Source organism: Amia ocellicauda, chromosome 14 (genome assembly GCF_036373705.1).
Source record: "Amia ocellicauda isolate fAmiCal2 chromosome 14, fAmiCal2.hap1, whole genome shotgun sequence".
NCBI classification, from domain to species: domain Eukaryota; kingdom Metazoa; phylum Chordata; class Actinopteri; order Amiiformes; family Amiidae; genus Amia; species Amia ocellicauda.
This window is the reverse complement of record NC_089863.1, coordinates 19,544,769-19,565,530: the sequence shown is the minus strand read 5'-3', so window position 1 is coordinate 19,565,530 and position 20,762 is coordinate 19,544,769. Positions and strand designations below refer to the sequence as shown.

Sequence of the window (20,762 nt, the reverse complement as noted above, 5' to 3'; positions counted from 1 at the left end):
GGGTTTTATCTTTTTACTTTTACTTAGTTATCATCTCAGTATCATGTTTCGCTTTTTATGAGCTGATCATCAGATGGACACAGCTGCCCCTGATCAGGGAGGCGACCACACCTCTAATCATCTTCTCTTCTCTCGCAGCTGTGTGCAGCCTGGAGAAAGGACAGATAAGGGAGCAGCGCAGGAAATCATACAGGAGTGGGAGCTCTGGGAGTTGTTCGTGGATTACCTAAAATACCGCAGAGAAAATGTGTATTGAGACAAGAGGGAGAGACTCGGAGAACACATTGTGGAATGACAGCCTGAGTCAAAAAGTTTTTTTTATTAATCTCCACTGGATGGCAAGAGATATATCACTGCACAACATTATGGTGCAGACAGACTATGAGACTAGACAGGAGAGGTCCTCATTTCAGGGCACTCGAATTACCACAGAGAAATGTGCAGACTAGAAAACAACACCTCTGAAAGCCGGATGTTAATGTTAAACCAGCAGAACGGAGGTGTTGCACAACAATGCAGCTTGAGAGTTCATTTGATAAATAGGTGTCAGATTACAGGGTGATGCCAGGACCGAGCTCATGAAGCATCTCCATGAGTCACACTGGCTGCAGAGCGTTGGGTCTCTGTGTTGTCACAGCTGAATAAAGTCTTGACCTGAACCGGACTGTCTGACCATTGACCACTGCAGGCAGTAACAGGACAATTGTCCGCTCTCATTGGGATAGGTCTGATCAGGGATGTGACCACACCTCTAAGCAGCTTCTCTTCTCTCTCAACTGGGTGCAGCTTGGATGAAGGACAGATAAGGAGGCAGCACAGGAAATCATACAGAGTCCAAAGAAGCATGTATAGGCCTATTGTCCAAGGCTTTTTTTAAACTGAAATTTAATATTTTTGTGGTAATGTTCTGTTTTTAATCGGTATGCAGTCTGCATTAAAATAGGCATTGTTTTATCACAAATACAAACAACGGGCCCGAACTCCGACTCACTTATACTAGGGACGTTTTGATCAATGTTAGATCCTCTGCAAAGCATCTCCGCTACAATGACACATCGCTTTTACCACCGGAGTGTGTCAAAGGCAATATCATTAAAGCAAGGAAACGTGGCAGGAAAGGTGGGATCTGGGAGCGGATTAAGAGGCAGCCTTATAGATCACCACTTCCATCTATTATGCTCGGCAATCTCCAGAGCATAAGGAATAAGGCGGATGAGTTGCGGGCCTGCACTCAGTACCTCTCCGACTACCAGCAATCCTGTATTATCTGCCTGACTGAAACCTGGCTAATGGAGACTGACCCTGATTCAGCTGTCGACCTAGAGGGCTACACTCTTGTGAGGATGGACCGCAACCTGAACTCCAGGAAAAGTAAGGGCGGAGGAGTGTGTGTGTTCATCAACAAGAAATATTGTTACCCTGCTCATATTACAACGAAGCATCAGGTTTGTACAAAGGACATTGAACTATTAGTGCTCAGTCTAAGGCCATACTATCTGCCCCGGGAGATACACCAAATCAGACTTTTTGTTGTTTATCGCCCCCTCCTCTGACACGCAGGCTGCCGCCACTATCATCCATAAACTAGTATCCCAGGCTGAGACAGAGGCTCCTGATGCAGCCAAATTTATTATGGGGGACTTCAATCTCTGCAGTTTGAGTCAATATTTACCGACATATCAGCAGTATGTCACCTGTCCCACCCGCAATGAAGCATGTCTCGATCATTGCTACGGAAATTTCCAGGAAGCCTTTTACTCCAAGGCAGTTTCTGGTCTGGGGAGCTCAGACCATAATATGGTAAAGTTGGTGCCTGCCTACGAGCCCTGATTACGGAGTGAGAAGGTGAAAAGGGTTAAAAGCTAGACTACTGCTGCGACTGAGGCCCTGCAGGACTGCCTGGAGTGCACCGACTGGAACGTAGTGATAGCCTCGACGATGCAGCACTTGCTATTTCAGGATATATACAGTTTTGCGAGGGCGCGATAATTCCCAAAAAGTCTTTTAAGGTCTTTCCCAACAACAAGCCCTGGTTGACTCTGGACCTTAAGCTACTCCCTAAACAGAAAAAGTGTTTGTTTAAGTCAGGTGGAAGTAGAGAGGAAAAGAAGAGAGTGCAGAAAAAGATTAAAAGCAAGATTGTTGATTGTAAGGTAGCATATAAAGATAAATTAGAAAGTTTTTTAATGATGCTAGGAGAGCATGGAAGGGGTTACAAATAATAACAGGATATAAGCCTTACAGTCATTATATGACAGTTGCTAATTAATCTGTTATGGCAAATGACCTAAATATTTTTTACTGCAGGTTTGATACACGTGATTTTAAATTAGAACAGGATAAGGGCATTATGAAAGTAAGCGAAACGGTAGATGTGGATATTCACGCAGGGGGCGGGTCCGATCGATGACGCCGTGATTGTGGGCGGGGCTACTGTGCTGCTGGACGACTAGTGTTTACAATATTTCCATTTAAAGTCTCCTAAGTGAATGTCCAATAAAGCATATGTAATACAGTGTTTGTTTATCAATGTATCAATTTATTTTAAATTAATTCCAATAATTCAGTCATATAGACTACACCTAATTAGCACAGTTGGCTGCGTTTGGCTGGGCTCTTTACTGTGTATGTGCTGGTGTAGTGGTTAAAAAACACAGCTACAAACCATAGCAGAAATAAACAATCGTATACCAAAGTGGATATATAAAATACCAGAAAAAAATTAATTCTGCAAAATATATATATATATACACTGTATACACCAAAGTCCCATGCTGGAGATGTTGGGTTGGGCATGCGCAGTGTGCCCAGTTGGTTAGAGATGAGAGCGGATCCTTCACAGGGTCACAGGCATTAGAGCCTTCACACACGGTTTGTGTCATTCATTGAATACCAACTTCCTCCGTTGAGCCAGGGCTGCCTTGTGTCCTATAGAAGGTGCTGAACTGAGAATAAGACCTTCTTTATAGTTTTGTAAATGAACATTTTCAAATATTGCCAAATCTAGGTGTGCAAAGTCAGTAGAGACCGATCTCAACAGACCAAAGGTGCTTCCACCAAGCATTAATTCAGAGGGATGGAGACTTTTCCAATTATATATCAGTTTTGTATTTTTAATATATAATTTTTGTTAGAATCAGGGGCACTTAGGTCTGAAAACAGGAGGCCATGCTTTACACAGAGAGCGGTGGGGGTCTGGAACATACAGCCCAGAGTTGCAGTTGAAGACTGACTACCTGATACACACATGACTACAGCCTGATCCCTGCTGGTCAGACAATCACATTGCAGCAGTAAATGTGTGAAATTCCCAGGTGAACTGAAATGATCACGTGCTCTGTTTGTCAGCCCAGAGCCTCCAGTGTTGAAGAGGCCAGTCCTGTGAGACGGACCACAGACACTGTCCAGTCCAGTCACCTCACAGCAGCTCACTGGCTCAAAACCACACAGCGCCAATACTGAGGGACTGTCAGGACCGCTCTGAAAGTAACATTATCACAACCAGGATACAAACATATGTAATGATCCCCTAAGTAAAGCAAGACTGAATGCTGGTAAGATTTATCTCAAATAGAAGAAAACAAAATAGAAAGAAAATATAAATCCTCCCAAGTTAAAAGAACATTATATTTAAAAAATGCTTGTGTTTCAGGGACAAATCAGCACAGAAACAAACCATTTTACCTCATTCAATTTTACAATGAATTTTAAGTCAGTATGTACTAGATAAGCTGTAAACTCACCAGCTGGAGATAAACACGTCCCTGTCCTTCATTGTCAGAAGGTTAATAATCAGACAGCAGTTGTGTTGTGTTGGTGGCTGAATGATGATTCTTTAGATCTGCTCCATTGAAATGACTGGACTGACTGCTGGAGGTTTCAGACTGTCTCTGGCTGGCAGGTCATTCAGTTCACCTGGGAATTTCACACCTGATATAACTGATCTTAATATAATTGTTATTACTCTCACTGGTTACTGTTTCTGCTCCACACCACAGATAATCTGCCTCCTTCAGTCTGTGTGATGGACAGGAGAGATGATCAGTGGGGCTGCATTTTTACCTCCCTCATTGGTAGAGGGGCTGAAGTATGGATAGAGTTTCTCAGTGAAGGTGTCAGTGAAAGTGTAGATATGAGACCTGGCCTCCACATTGTAAAAGGACACCTGCCCCCCCTCATAATCCACAAACACCCCCACCTTCCGGGGCTTTGGGCTCAGGGGGAGGAGGACAGAGGGGTCAGCAAGAGCCTGGTACTCATTCCCATTCCTCAGCCACACAGGCTCAGTTTAATCTCCCCCTTCCTGTTGATGGACTCACTGGCGACTCCTAAATCCCAGTCAGTCTTCTCCCCCACCTCCACCTCCCAGTAGTGTCTCCCTGAACTGAAACCCTCCTTTCCCAGGACACTGACAACAGGATTGAATCTCTCTGGATTGTCAGGGAGAGCCTGTCGTTTGTCTCCCAGTCTCACTTGTTTCCCATCCTCAGACAGGATGAGACTGGGATGAGCTGTATTGGGGTCCAGAGTCACATCCACTGTGGAGGAGAGAGGACATGATGAATACAGTCTCACTGGTTGTGACTTATTTTTTACATTTTCCTCTCTCACTTATATTTAAAACATTATGAGAGAGTGAGAGAGAAAGAGATGAGAATATCACAATTTCCACTGCTGCTTTAAAATAAAAGTCACAATCTGTATTGCATTTAATTCCTCTCCAGTCAGGTTAGCTTTGAAGAGTGGTTAGGTCTTTATTCAGAAATAATGGAGCTCTACTCAGAATTGATTTTAAACTGAGATATTGTATTTGTGCAACTCTATACATTCCTCAATGTCAGTGACATTTCTATTTGCCAGGTGAAGGAGTAATTCTGTGCCAGTAGCTGCTGAAGTGACTCCCAGGTTAATGGCTGCAGGTGTTGTTTGTGAGCACATTGCCACACATTGTCTGTGTTCCTGTTTGTAAAGCACTGGGGCTCAACACTGTAACACAACACCCTGTCAGCCTTTTTCATTCACAGCTGAGAAGCCAGTCCAGAAGCTCATTGTGTCAGACACTTTACCAGTCTAACACTGGAGGACGACAATGTAAGGAGAAACATCACAGAGCAGACACAGTAGAGGCAATAGATAAAGGGCCCTATTTAGTATTGTTCACAAACTCCAAACACAATTGTGAGACAGTGTTTCAGACAGTAAAGGGCACCAAAGTCAGGTGAGCAAACAGACTCATGTGACTTGGCAGCTCAACTGGCAAGTCAGCATCAGCGCTGGACATGGGCTGAATTATAGGACTGTGTCCTCATTGACATACAATATCTCACAAACCATTGATATGAGCTGGCATTTAAGTTTCACTTATAAAGGTTAGACTAAACACACAGCTGAAGATACCAGGGAAATGACTAAAGAAAATAAATAAGCAAAACTAAACTAAATATCATCATTACCTTCAAGCCATAAACATCATCATAAACTATATAATTGAGGCACAACTCACAAATTGAGATTATCTCAAAAGATTGCATTGCAGGGTCACTGATAGCATGCTGTCGTCACCTTCCTTATTTTTCTTGGTATCAAGGAACTCAATTCTCTAGTGCAGACGGATGTTGAATGATGGTTACTTAATCCAGCACTGTGCTGTGATTGGCTGGGTGCTGTCTGATGAGCATTAGCCCACGCCTACAACATGACTTCTAAATCTCTTGCACCCAAGTGACAGTGGCTGGGTTTCACATACAAGTTTAACCTTTTGCAGATGCAATATCTATATTATTAATTCATAGTATGTAGTGTGCAGGATATTTACCACTAAAACACTCTGACACGTCAGACTTTTATTCAGATGTCTTGTTGTCTTTGGTAACTACTTTCAATTTTTTTTTATATTTCATTCTATAATTTCCCATGCTTCCTCCTCAATGTAACACTAAGTATCAAGTATTACCAAAATGGTAGAATGTAATGGCAGTGACACATGAAACAGTGACTTTACTGAAAACTACTTTATCACATTTAAATAGTTTGAAATTAAGGAAGATGTCCATTAAATGACTGAAATAACTGGAGGTGTCAGGATTAGGTCCGGAAAAGCAGGGCTAAAGGAAATTCCCTCTAACACTATTAAACCTTCTTGTCATGCATCATGAAACAATTAAAATCAAACAAATAATAATTTCTAATGACAGATATTACCTGCTGCTTCACAAATCCACGTCCACACTGAAAAAGAGAAGCAGACTGATTCATATCACCCTGACAGTTTACATTACAAATATGATATGTTTGTGTTTGTATTTTTCTGCATTGTTAAGGCCTTATTCATTAAAGCACACAAGGTTCTGCAATATGAGTTATAACTCATCATTTACTTATCTGAACCAGTGGGAATTATTCAACACGTTGGAATCGACAGTGATTTAATCCATAGTTATCTGAGAAAGAGAATACTACACAGAGGTGGATGAGATGTTATTACCATGGGATCTCATGAACACATTGTCTAATAAACAGGCTATAGGCCACTGAACATTGTCACTGCTTTAACTAGTACAACTTTTTTTTCCAGAGTCCCAAGGCTCACGCATGACCTTGCAGTTTTTGGGTAGTTTTCCCTTTCTCAGAATTGTATTTGCAACATTTTCGTTATCTTTCAAGATGAGAAAACTCCCCAAAGGGAGATGGGGGTACTGTATATCCACGCCATCGCCAGGCAGACCAGCAGCATGCAGGTAATGAAGCCAGCCCTGAGGCCACAGCTTGACAAGGCCTCAACAATCAATAAATTACAACTCAGTGAACCAACAGGGACCTGCACCTCAACAATCACAATGAACCAGGAGCCGGACCACAGGCCATGCTGCACTGGGAATTTGAGACTAACTGAGGGGAAGGGATCAACACAGAACACAGGGCTCACAGGCCACGCTCTACTGGGGAAGAAAAACAGAAAAGAGACCAGAAGTGTCTGTATAACCCCAATTAGACTAAAGCAGGAACCAGGGCCCACAGTCATGCTCAACTGCCACTGCACAAGCAGGAGGGAAACCGTCCACATAAGTGACATCCAAGGCCAATAGCCTACCAAGATGCACAGACAGAGGCTGGCAGACCAGTACAAATGTATAACAGATGCAGAAGATGCCCTATAGAGAGTGGCAGGCCTCTCAAATCCAGTCTGTCGAACCTAATTAAATAAATGGCAGTCAAAGTGGCATCTTGAAAAGGGCCCAGGATGAAGCCACACCACGAGTAGAGTGTCACCAAGTGCTCAGGCACTGGGATTATTGCGGATTCATAGGCCACAGCAATAGAGTCAACAATCCACTGGGACAGGCGTTGTTCAGGCAGGGTGTAAACTGGTCTGTGCAACGGACCCCCCTGGTACAGTCCAAGCAGTACTGCAGTGTCCTCACAGGGCAAAGCAAATGCAAATGCAAATGGAAAATGCTTCACTGCATCATGTCTGCTCTTGTGATTTATTTGAACTAGGATGTATGTGTTGCATTTTATATTGAATGCAGTGTGTCCCAAAGTGCTTTGCAGGTCAATCTGTGACAATAAACATTTGCTTTCTAAATGCTAATTCAATTCTGCCATGCTGTTTTATGGGGATTTCAGAATCTGCTAGGATTTTATTTTTTATGAATTTGAGGACTTTACCTCACTAAAAAGGTGGCGTAGACAAGGTAACAGATCATTCAGTATTGCCCATGGCCATCTGTGGCATTTCGGAATAAGTCGGCAGGACAGGATCCCCAGTAAACACCAAGTTCAGAATGGAAGAGCAGGGGGCAGCAGTAGCACCCATGGCTAATGGCTTAATTATGCCTTTATTTATGGGAATGCCATGAGTGGCCAAGTCTAATGGGCAGCAGGGAGGCTTAAAATAAGGGGAGCGGAAGACTAAAGTACAGACTATGCTCTGGGCTCAGGGCTTGACCGAGGCTCAACAAATAGATTGTATTCATGCCACTTTAGAGAGTGATGCTAAGAGAGAAATAGGCCTGTTGACCCCGGTGGAGTGGTGGTGTTGGGGGCCACTAGATATCGCTGATGTTCCACAAGTTGACCATTATTCAGAAAGCAACATTAATACATATTTAAATGGGAACTACATCACATCATGCAGTTTCCCTATTGGAAATTCATTCACATTTGTTATGTGATTTACCTGGTTTAAGGACAACTCCCTCCTTTCCTGTTGAGAAGCAGATACTGTGTTACAGGTGTATTGTATTTCCACAAACAGATCTTATTTGTTTAGACTTTCAACACTTTTCAATGTACATTATACTTCAAATTTGATCATAAATAAACTGAAATAATAGTATCTGTTTTCTGCTTAATGTGAAGATTGCAGTGATTGAAATGCTTAAACCAACATACAACTTCTAAACTGTCTTGTATTGCTAAAATACATGTTTTTTGTTTGTTTCTATACAAGGGATGCTTATTCATTTGCCCTGTTGATATCAATGTATTTTAATGTACCACTGATCAAATATATACTTCCAATTTACCTTAAATCAAATGAAATTAAAATTAAAATCATTGTTCAAAACAAAAGTCCAACTTACTTGAATATTCAGATAATACACTATTGACTGAAAACAGAATGAACAGTTAGAGAGCATCAGTATTCATCATTTCACAAGTTGCCATATTATTGAGAAAAAAGTTTTCCACCTGAACTAGAAAGAGATGGATTTCCTTGTAGTTCAATAAACAAAGAGATAGGGAGTAATAGTATTTGAAACTGTCCATCTAAGCTCATTTGTAATACTCTATCCTTTTCTAATACACTAACTGAAAATCATGAACTGAATTGAGCCCTTCCCTGTCAGTGACTAACCAGATATGGATTCATATTTGTTCAGCAGAAGCTTTACAACATCACTTTCCTGAATATTAGATTTTCACCTCTTCCACAATGCTCGAAAAGCAAAAGCTAAATCTTGAATAGACTCATCTGCCCACTGCATACGCTCCTTACACGACCAGTGATCTCATCTTCATAGTCCTCAGATACAAGAACTAGTTACCTGCTCCCTAGCAATGCCCCACCATTCTTTTTTGATGGGCCGATCATTTCAAAATTAACAGAAAAAATAAATCATATATCAAAGTGGATATATCATATACCAAAGTGGATATATAATATACCAGAAAAAATATGTAACTCTGCAAGAAATATATATATACTAAAGTCCCGTGGTCAGACATGCGCAGTGTGCCCAGTTGGTTAGAGATGAGAGCGGATCCTTCACATTAGTATTGGAGCCGAATGAGGGAGACATCGATCTGGACATTAATCAAGATACCATTCATGAAGCCTAAATTAAAGTGTACACTCTAAGGCTAGTGTATACGTTGCTCACTATGTTTTATTGTATGCTGTACTCTATTATTAATAGGCTATGCTTTTATCATTTTGGTGTGTTAAGAAGAAGGGTCATTATTACCCAAGCTGGCGGACTCAAAATGTCACTCGCAGCGAATTAAAGATCGATGACATCTAGTGCATCAATGTGCTCATTTCTGTGGTGTAGGGCCAGTCCCTGAGCCGTGATACTGACACACTATTCAATACAGACCAGCTGTGTCAACGCTTTATTAATTATTATAATTCCGTCCTTCTACTCTGGTACCGTTAAACACAGGAAAAAATAAATAAAAAATAATATATATATATATATATATATATATATATATATATATGCAATACAAAATCTGTACATAAGAAATAACATCCATACATCGGGACCAGACCTGCAAAACCGTAGCTCAAACTGCTGAAAAAGTGAATGCTCATTCTCATAGAAAGGTGTCAGAACACACAGTGCATCGCAGTTTGTTGCGTATGGGGCTGCCCAGCCGCAGACCAGTCAGGGTGCCCATGCTGACCCCTGTCCACTGCCAAAAGCACCTACAATGGGCACGTGAGCATCAGAACTGGACCACGGAGCAATGGAAGAAGGTGGCCTGGTCTGATGAATCACGAGTTCAAGGTGTTGACTTGGCCTCCAAATTCCCCAGATCTCAATCCAATCGAGCATCTGTGGGATGTGCTGGACAAACAAGTCAGATCCATGGAGGCCCCACCTCGCAACTTACAGGACTTAAAGGATCTGCTGCTAACGTCTTGGTGCCAGATACCACAGCACACCTTCAGAGGTCTAGTGGAGTCCATGCCTCGACAGGTCAGGGCTGTTTTGGTGTCAAAAGGGGGACCTACACAATATTAGGCAGGTGGTCATAATGTTATGGCTGATCGGTGTATATATTTTTGGCAGAGTGACATCTTTTTTATATATATGTATATGATTTATTTTTTCTGAAAATTTTTAATTGAATGGACCCTCACATGACCTGGCACTGTAATTGTCTGTGTCCATGCAAACTGTGCTTCAGTGACACAGTTCAATTATGTTTTAAATTTAGAGGATCACACTGGAAATCTCAACATCACAGAAAAGGAGATTTTGCAGATGTGATTTGCAAAAGGGGAAAATGTAGGTTCGGAAGTAATTTCTAAAACCATGATTAAGTTACTAAATTAACAATTTTAAAGGGGTTTCTCTACAATATATCGTTTCCACTTTCTGAACCTTTAAACTTATAAGTGAAGTGTTTTGATGACATCATTCAAACTTTCAAAAGCTCTCTTCTTTCAATAGCAAACAATTATTATGCCTTGTGTTGAAAATGATGCTGAAACTACTTTTCTTTGCTTGTTTTATTGCTTCCTGATTCCCAGATGCTAATATCTGTAATATGTTGGTTAGATATTGTTGGTTAGATTTAATGCTCAGTTGAAACAAACATTCCACACTTGAAAATGAAAATGTATGTAACTATCAAGATGAAAAAATAAAACTAATGAAAGGCAATTTCTACTATAGTATTTATTTTAAAACAAAAGGAAAGATCAAGACAAACTCACCAGTCTTGCTTCTGTTATTGGGGAAGCACATCTCTATGGGGAGATAACCTGCCTTCATACTATTGTATCTGCTCTGTAATTTGGATTTCTCAATCTTCTCATCCAGCACTTCCTTCTTTAGTTCTGGGCGACACAGACAGCAATAGATTTATTCTACAGACCACAGCATGATATAACTAATAATTAACCTATTTCACCCAATGTTCTGACCAATTGTCTAGATATATATGATATTTACTTGTTTCGTTTTTTATTATTATTTATTTATAGAGAACAACTGGATTATAATGAATATAGAAGTGGAATCTGAATATTCACCAGTGTTGGATTCTGTCATATTCTTGTGGTTTCTCAGTAGATCTGAATGCTCTTGCAGGAGGTTGGAATGGTTTGTCTGAAGGGTCTCCTGTTTTCTCTGCAGTCCTGCATGGGAGACAGAAGAGGTGTAAACTGGCCTGAGATTATTTAATGCTCTTCTTCACACTGGAGACATCTTGCCTTCATATTAAGTGTCCTGCAGTTTGGAGTTTTCACTCTCCTTGTTCTGCAGGTGCTTCCTCACTCCTCGGGGACAGAGATTATGTTATGTTTCATAGCACAGTGTCACCTAGTTATTGAACCAGTGTACATAGGGATATTCCATGGTAAAAATACTGAGAATGAGCCTGAAGCAGAGACGGGGTCAATGGCTCAAAACGCACCCCACTCCCAGTGCAGTCAGTAACACATACCTCCATCACAATTCAGATATTTCAAACATGTCTAAGCCAGTGTAAATTCATATGAAGAAAAAATAATGTGAGAGACTGTGTTACCTTAGAGCTCCAACATATAACTGACTTGTTACAGCCAGGAGTCAGTCTTATCTACTGTTAATACCCATGCCTTTCCCACTTCCATTTAGTAATTTAAGTAAAGTAAATGTTCAATTACTACACACAGAGATATACATGAATACAAACCATCACAGCTGGCATTCAAACTGCTGTATCTGCTCTGTAGATTGGAGATTTCATTCTCCTTGTTCTGCAGTTCCTTCTTCAGTTCTAGGTGTCAAAGACAATAGAAGTATATCTTAGTACACAGTATGACATCACAAATGGATCAACTTCACAGGAGGTTTAGCCTCAGGGGATATTATATCAAGTATTGTATATATGGTTTTAGTTGCTGTATTGAGAACTTGCCTTTAAAAAGTGTAAGGATGCAGAGCAGATTGTCTTTGTCCTTTATTTTCAGAACAGATCATTTATAATGAAGAAGCAGAAAACTCTTGAGTGTCAACTATTTTTTCGCTTAACAATCTTATACTGGATTACCATGCAATGTCTTTAGACAAGCATTGGCAGTGACTTTCAATGTATCTCTGCCATTGGATGCCACCCTTCTAACAAGTCAGTTCATCAAATGTCTGCCCTGCTAGTGCTGCCCCGATCAACTGCCCCAGTTTCCATTGGTAGAGCAACCACACACAAGCCAAAGATCACCATGCTGGAGTGTCAGGTGGAGTGGTGTAAAGCTCCCCACCATTGGACTCTGGAGCTGTGGAAACACGTTCTCTGGAGTGATGAATTACGCTTCACCATCTGCAGTCTGAAGGACGAATCTGTGTTTGGCAGATGCCAGGAGAACACTACCTGTCCAAATGCATAGTGCCAACTGTAATGTTTGTTGAGGATGAATAATGGTCTGGGGCTGTTTTTCAAGGTTCAGGGCTGGGTCCGTTGATACCACTGAAGGGAAATATTAACACTACAGCATACAATTACATTCTAAATGATTTTGCGCTTCCAACTTTGTGGCAACAGTTTGGGGAGGCCCTGTCCTCTATCAGCATGACAATGCCCCCGTGCACAAAGTGAGGGCAATACAGAAATGACTTGTAGAGATCTGTGTGAAAGAACTTGACTGGCCTGACATCGAGCCCTGACATCCAGTGGAAAGCCTTCCCAGAAGAGTTGAGGCTTTTACAGCAGCAAAGGGTGGATTAACTGCATATTAATTCCCATGATTTTGGAATAAGATGTTCGATCAGCAGGTGTCCACATACTTTTGGCAATGTAATGTATATGATAGTTAATTATTTATTTATGGATAATTATTTATTTGTAGCAGACAACTGGATTGTAATGAAGATTAGCAGTGCAATCTGAATATTCACCAATGCTGGACAACTCTCTGTCATATTCTTGTGGATTCTCAGTAAGTCTGATTCTCACTAAAACTAATTCTTACTAAACTGGTAAAATACAAAGATGGTGAACTGCTCTTTACATTGTGCCATTCGTTTATTTTGCTTGTTTAGTTTTAAAACTATGAAAATAAGTGTTTACTGATAATAATGCTTTACCACATGTTACACAAAGAACAAGGTTAAAAGGTAAAATGTGAACTAAATACTGAATCTGTACTATTGGTAAAATACATTAATCTGAACAATATACTACCTTAATCATAACAGAGATATTAATTTGTGGTTATAACTTAGTTTTGACTGTAAAAATCTAAATTAATCTGTGAGTTTATGGGCCAGATGATGAAGGTGCATTGTTTTCTATTGTGAAGTGTGTGTGCTGTAAGATAAATGGAAAATGATGTAACTAGGAAAGGTATTCTGATTAATATGCAAACTTTTCACATAATAAAGGAGCCATCTTGGAAAAGAAAGGTGAAATGTCTAGGTCTCTTTATTTTTCAGTAATCTGGCAACATGTCTTGCCATCCCTAGACCTGTAACAGATTCTAGGGGTTTCGCCCAGGATCAGTGTGTGATATTGCTGCAAATACACATGATCTGAACCGGTAGACAGCAGAGCAAGAAAGTCTGCAGTGCGAGTGACAGTCAGCAGAGGGAGAGAGGAAACGAGTCGGCCATTTCCAATGAAATCCGTAGCAAGAGCAGCCAGGGGAAGTGCTGTGCTGTTGGGAAAGTTCCAGAGAAAACTGGAGCGGCTCGGACCACGATCAACAGGATGGCTGAAGATATCACCCGCATAGAAACTGTCTGGAACATTACTGTAGTGCAACATCAGCAGGGAGCAACTGAAGGAGCTCGCAGAGTCCCCAGAAGAGAAGACTATCTTCACAGATAACAATCCAGTAACTTATGTGATGAGTACTGCTAAACTCAATGCTACTGGACACCGCTGAGTAGGTGAAGTAGCAGACTTACATTTTGATATTAAATAGAGACATGGCAAAGTCAATAACGATGCCGACACATTGTCTCAAATCCCCTTTGACAATGAGAGATATTTAGATAAGTGCTAACAAGAAATTCCAAAAGAAGTTGTGACACTAATGGTATTCAAAGAAAACAGACACCGACAATACCTGAAAGGAAGAACTCTTTACCTCAACCATATTACATAAAAAATTAACTAAGCTGAGAGATCATTACTGAAGAGTGGGTGGCAGTGTTACAATTATCTGGGGCAGTGGTTTTCAAACCGGTCCTGGAGTACCCCCTGCCCTGCTGGTTTATGATCCAACTGAGGTCTTCATTGCTTAATTGAATCCTTAATTGACCTAACAAAGCAATATAGCATTCAATTGAGTAATTAAGAACTTAAATTAAAAAGCAGCAGGGCAGGGGCTACTTCAGGACTGGTTTGAAAACCCCTGATCTGTCCATAAGACACCGGGAGTTAGAACCTTCTTTTCAAATAGTGATGAAGCCAGCTCGGAAAAACATACGATTATTTCATGGTACAAATCTTGAGAATGAGCCTGAGGGAGGGATGTGCCGAGACACTGTCGGGGGCAGAGGCTCAAAAAGAAAATGGGGACCTCCACCCATTGCAGTCAGTAACACCCTCGTGCAAATGGAATAAGAAACTTGGGAAGGGGGTGTAGGAACTTGTCTCAATGGCAACACAGAAATATACATGAATACAAGTTCACAGTTCTCAACAGCAGTCTAAGTTCATTGAATATTGAATAGTTTATAAGCAAATAATGATGTGTGTGGTGATTGGGCGAGAGCACAGTATTGAACACAGGGTATACAGATCGTGAGGACCGCATGTTGATCAATCAAGCAAGACACACACCCACCCCTGGTGTACATTTCCCCTAATAAAAGGAGGATAGATCGAACCACAATAACACGTCTCCGATCTATGTAATATATAGTGTTTAAACTTGAATGACTAACAATTATAATAATAATACAAGACAACAGGATTATAATGAAGTGTGGCAGTGAATATTCACCAGTGTTTGATCTCTGTGAGAGGGCACAACCCTCTATAATTTTCTTAACATCTCTCGAAAAGTCTAAAAACTCTTGCTGGAGGCTGGAATGGTTTGTCTGTAGATTGGAGATTTCATTCTCCTTGTTCTGCAGTTGCTTCCTCAGTTCTAGGTGACAAAGACAACAACAGCATAATTATATTTTAGAACACAGTATAACATAATAAATGGATCCACTTCACATGAGGTTTAGTCTTTTACATATATACTGATCAGCCATAACATTATCAAATTGCTCAAATAGCTCAGATTGCTGAAAAATTGAATGCTCGTTCTCATAGAAAGGTGTCAGAACACACAGTGCATCTCGGTTTGTGGCGTATGGGGCTGCGTAGCCGCAGACCAGTCAGGGTGCCCATGCTGACCCCTGTCCACTGCCGAAAGCACCTACAATGCGCATGTGAGCTGAACTGGACCACGGAGCAATGGAAGAAGGTGGCCTGGTCTGATGAATCATGAGTTCAAGGTGTTGACTTGGCCTCCAAATTCCCCAGATCTCAATCCAATCGAGCATCTGTGGGATGTGCTGGACAAACAAGTCTGATCCATGGAGGCCCCACCTCGCAACTTACAGGACTTAAAGGATCTGCTGCTAACGTCTTGGTGCCAGATACCACAGTACACCTTCAGAGGTCTAGTGGAGTCCATGCCTCGACGCGTCAGGGCTGTTTTGGGACCTACACAATATTAGGCAGGTGGTCATAATGTTATGGCTGATCGGTGTGTGTGTGTATATATATATATATATATATATATATACATACACACATATATATGATTGACATTTGCCATGTGTCCGGTCAATATCTAGTCTAGCATAGCCTAGTTTAAACTTTGTAGGAAAAAAATATAGAATGTACAAGTCTGGTGCCCAAACACACAAGGAGCGAGACAAGACAAATAGTATCATTTCCTCATGTGTCCACTAACAAGCTACTTCTCACTGTCATCCAGATGTTGTGGCTGAATCCCATACACCTGCTGCTAGCTCTGCTGTTGCTAACAGTGACACGATAGACATGGACAAGTGCAGTGAAAACAGGAACTCCACAAAACAGCGTTACATATGGCATGTTTTCTTATTTCGTATCTGTACATGTTTTCTTTCTTGCATATATAGACCTGCTTGATTCAATATACAGTGATAGTAATGCTTGTTTTGTTGGGTTTGTATAGTCTAAGATCTGGTAAAGGGGACAGGGACATGCTCCGCCCCTTTAATTAAATCCTCGCTCCTCCCGATAATATAATATAATATATACACTACACAATAGGTTATTCAAGAGTAGTATACAACATAGTACACACACATTAAAATCTGATTTAAATGCTCTTAATTTTTTCTTTGACTTTGTTTGTCATTATGTCCAGTTCTCAAATGTATTTATTAGACCAGGGTTTTTCAAACCGGTACTGGAGTACCCCATGCCCTGCTGGTTTTTGTTCCCAACTAGGGGGAAACACAGGCAATCAGGATGAAAACAAAAGCAAAACAAGAAAATAAATGTCCAAATAAATGGGGTGCTCTGGGCAGTCAGGGGGTTGCAGACTCAGTCCTCCCTCTCATCGGTTAGCTCCCTACCCCAGTGAGGGAGTGATATTAAATAGACAGGGGCGCTGCCGCTGACGTCACAATCACCTTGGTGCTCATTGTTCTCGGCCGTGAGTCCGCAGCCTGTTAGCGAGGGAGCGACAACACAGCTGCAGCACATGAGCACCTAACCAGCGGCGTCAGCAGCAGCCGTGCCCTGGCAGACAGAGGCCTGTCACAGTATATTGCTTTGTTAGGTCAATGTAGGATTCAATTAAGCAATTAAGACCTCAGTTAGAACAAAAACCAGCAGGGCAGGGGGTACTCCATGACCGGTTTGAAAACCCCTGTATTAGACATATGATTAAGAACCCTGGCATTAGATTTTAATTATAATAAGCACTTAACACAAATTTATTGTAAACTTTTTACAAATGTATTATTATTCTTAGTAATATTTAATGATTTAATGATAAAAGCATAAAGAAATGACAGCACAGATAAGTAGATGTGAATACCAGTTATCTCAGCGTTGCTGTTCTCCTGCTCACTGTGCCGTCCTCTCACCCTGAGGAAAGCTTGCTCGTCTACTGAACCAAAGAAAACTGAAAATAAACCAAACACACAATCAACAAATATTGTGACAGTAATGGATGGATATATCCGTATATACTTTGTCCTCCCTACAAAAGGACCATGCCATGAGCACTGTGTTGTTAAATACTTTGAGAGAAAGATGTGGAGGGTGACTGGGTGAATGTTTACCATTTGTTGTAAAGAATTCTGCTTTTGTGTGCTTAATATGTAGTGTACTGGCTTTTGATCATTGGACTGGATTGAGAGCCTGATTTGGAAGACCACAGTAGTCTAGATGGCTGCTCATGTCAAAGTGACAGCCGGAAGTCTCGCCCTCCCTACGTACCATAGACCGGAAGGCCCACATCACCTTCTTGTTACCCCCACCATTGAACCGGAACTTCTCTCTCCTTCCCAGCACCCTCTGAGTTACCCTTTGACCCTCCCTGTCAGCCATCTTGGATGGCAGCCATTTGTAAGGTCATAGGTAATCTGGTAAGATGGCAGCCATCTTGGATGGCGGCCATTTGTAAGGTCATAGGTCATCTGGTAAGATGGTAGCCATCTTGGATGGCAGCGATTTGAAAGGTCATAGGTCATCTGGTAAGATGGTCGCCATCTTGCTAGGGTGACATCCATCATGGTGAGGGTCCGAGGGTACCTCACCCTGCTGGTGTGGAGGTGTAATATTTAATAGCATAAACTGTGTTTTTAAGGTTATATTGTTCTATGATACTGTTTTAGTAATTTAAAAAATAAGAAAAGTTTTAAATACATATACATTTTTAAGGTTATATTGTTTTATGATACTGTTTAAGTAAATAAAAAGAGAATATATATATTAGGTTATATTGTTTTATGATACTGTTTTAGTAAATTAAAAAATACAAATTTTAAATACATATATATTTTTAAGGTTATATTGTGTCATGATACTGTTTTAGTAATTTAAAAAATAAGAAAAATTTAAGTATATATACATTTGTAAGGTTATATTGTTTTATGATACTGTTTTAGTAAATTAAAAGAGAATACAAAATTAAATTAAAATTAAAGAATAAGAAAAGTTTTAAATACATATATATATTTAGTATATATTGTTTTATGATGTTTTAGTAAATTAAAAGAGAATACAAAATGTTTTATATATATATATATATATATTGTTTTATGATACTGTTTTAGTAAATAAAAAGCGATTAAGAAAATATTTTTTTATATTTTATTTTAGGTTATAATGTTTAATGATTCGTTTTAGTAAATTAAAAAATTAAAAAAATAAAAGTTTTATACATATTAGGTTATATTGTATACATTTGAGAAAAATAAAAGTTGTAAATACTCATATATATTTTATTTTAGATTATAATGTTTGATTATACTGTTTTAGTAAATTAAAAAAGAAAAAATAATATTTACCCAGAGTGGGATTTGAACCCACATGGACATACGTCCATGTGTTTTTAGTTTATATGTTTTATGATTAGGCTTAGGATGATACTGTGTTGGCAAAATAAAAAGGTAAGAAAAAATCAATTAAGAAATGTATAGACTTACATATATTGCATGTCATTACATATATATGTGTATATATATATATCCGAAAGAGATTTAGGTATATATGTGTGTTTAAGTTTATATATATAGTTTATATATCAAAAGAAACTAAAGTCAAATACACCACTTTTCTTAGAGAACACAGTGACATGTATAATATTATATCTGTACATTTTGACCAGCCCTGTACTTTGTTACATTATGTTAATTATATTTGTTACATTAGTGAATGCTCAAACATAGCCTTAACATGTATCATATTTAAGAATATACTGCATTTAATTTCATTACACATACATACATATATACATATAACATATACATATATATATATATCTTATGTTTTATTTATCAATAGACACTAAAGACTAGTGAAGCACAGAGAGAGACACAGTGAAGCACTATTTGTGAGTACTCATATGTATAAAATTATATACAATATCATTTGTTTGTGCTCAAATGTATAGAATTAATAAAATACACAAACACACACACACAATGGCGACTTTTATTGTGACAAACAAGCATTTTACAACATGGAACATAGTCAGAAGTAGAAAAGGATACTGCAAAAAATGTTGTACAGATACTTGTAATTAATTTCTGGTTCACAACACCAACATTGGACAGAAAGAAACACTGACCTGTACGGAGTAATGTCATTCCATAACATTTCCAGCATATTCCATATATATTCTATTAAGTCTTTCACTGTTGGCTTCTTTTTCAAAGTTATACCTGATTCTGGCAACAAAGTATATCAGGTATCTACTGTAAATAAAGTGAGAAACACTTAAGTTTCTATTCCTTTGAAAAAACCTTATTTTTAAAACCTACAAATACATGGTGACAACTGCAAGCAAGAAACACATACAAAACACAGAAATAGGGACCACATTGCAAGGATATAATAATCACAAAAGGTATTTTACTGCAAATGTTAAGTTTTGTAAAATTATATATGTATATATCTATATATATATATATATATATATATATATATATATATATATAACGTCTAGGAGTAATCTGCAAACTACATAGTGAAAATGCAATCAGTCTTCAGGAAACGCACACAGCAGACTGAAATAAGCACAACGTCATATTTAGACGACCCAAAACTGCATTCTACTAAACCCTGAAACTCTGAAAAATCACTACAAATTCTATGTTTTGTAAAATGGCTTATTTCACAGACACAGAAACAAATAGGCTCACCCTCAACATAGTCCAACACTTACACAAAGTATGATGTAAACTTACAGGTATACCAGTAGCACAGGGGTATTATTAATCTATTCATGCAACTTTTAGACACTTGTCTAATACAGAGCCAACAACGGCATTGAGAGCGGGTAGCAGGGCTTAGACAATGCTGTGCGCTGGGATTTAAAATGACTCTGTAGGCCAGGGCTTCAAAACCCCATTTTAACATGGTCCATTTAGTCTCCAACCCCAAAAATGCAAATGTTTTTTGTATCATATGTATTACTGTTGTATTACTATGTACATTAATGTGGTTTATACTTTTGACATAATTATCATATTTTTAAGTACAAATTAATAAATACAAATAACAAATACTATATAATAATAGTAACAATAATGCAAAAACATATTAAGCAATCATATTTTTACTTACAAAATAATATATATAAAATAACAATATAATAATAATAATAATAATAATAATAATAATAATAATAATAATAGAGAAAGTCAAGAAGTCAAGAAACACACACAAAATGAAAGAAAATATATCCCATTCTATGGAGTGTACCTATTTTCACTTTACTGAGATAGTTTAGTGCCTCTATGTATTTCACACTGGGAATGCTTCAAGACTATTAATGATTAGAACAAATGTACTAACAAGTAGAGAACAACATTAGA

General features: G+C 39.1%; 2 pseudogenes; one reads left to right on the top strand and one right to left on the bottom strand.

The window, feature by feature from the left end:
• Positions 1 to 20,762, top strand: part of LOC136767321 (E3 ubiquitin-protein ligase TRIM39-like) — a 260,729-nt pseudogene that overhangs the window by 34,382 nt on the left and 205,585 nt on the right.
• The window catches only part of LOC136767843 (nuclear factor 7, brain-like), a 29,678-nt pseudogene continuing 9,079 nt past the window's right edge, over positions 164 to 20,762 (bottom strand).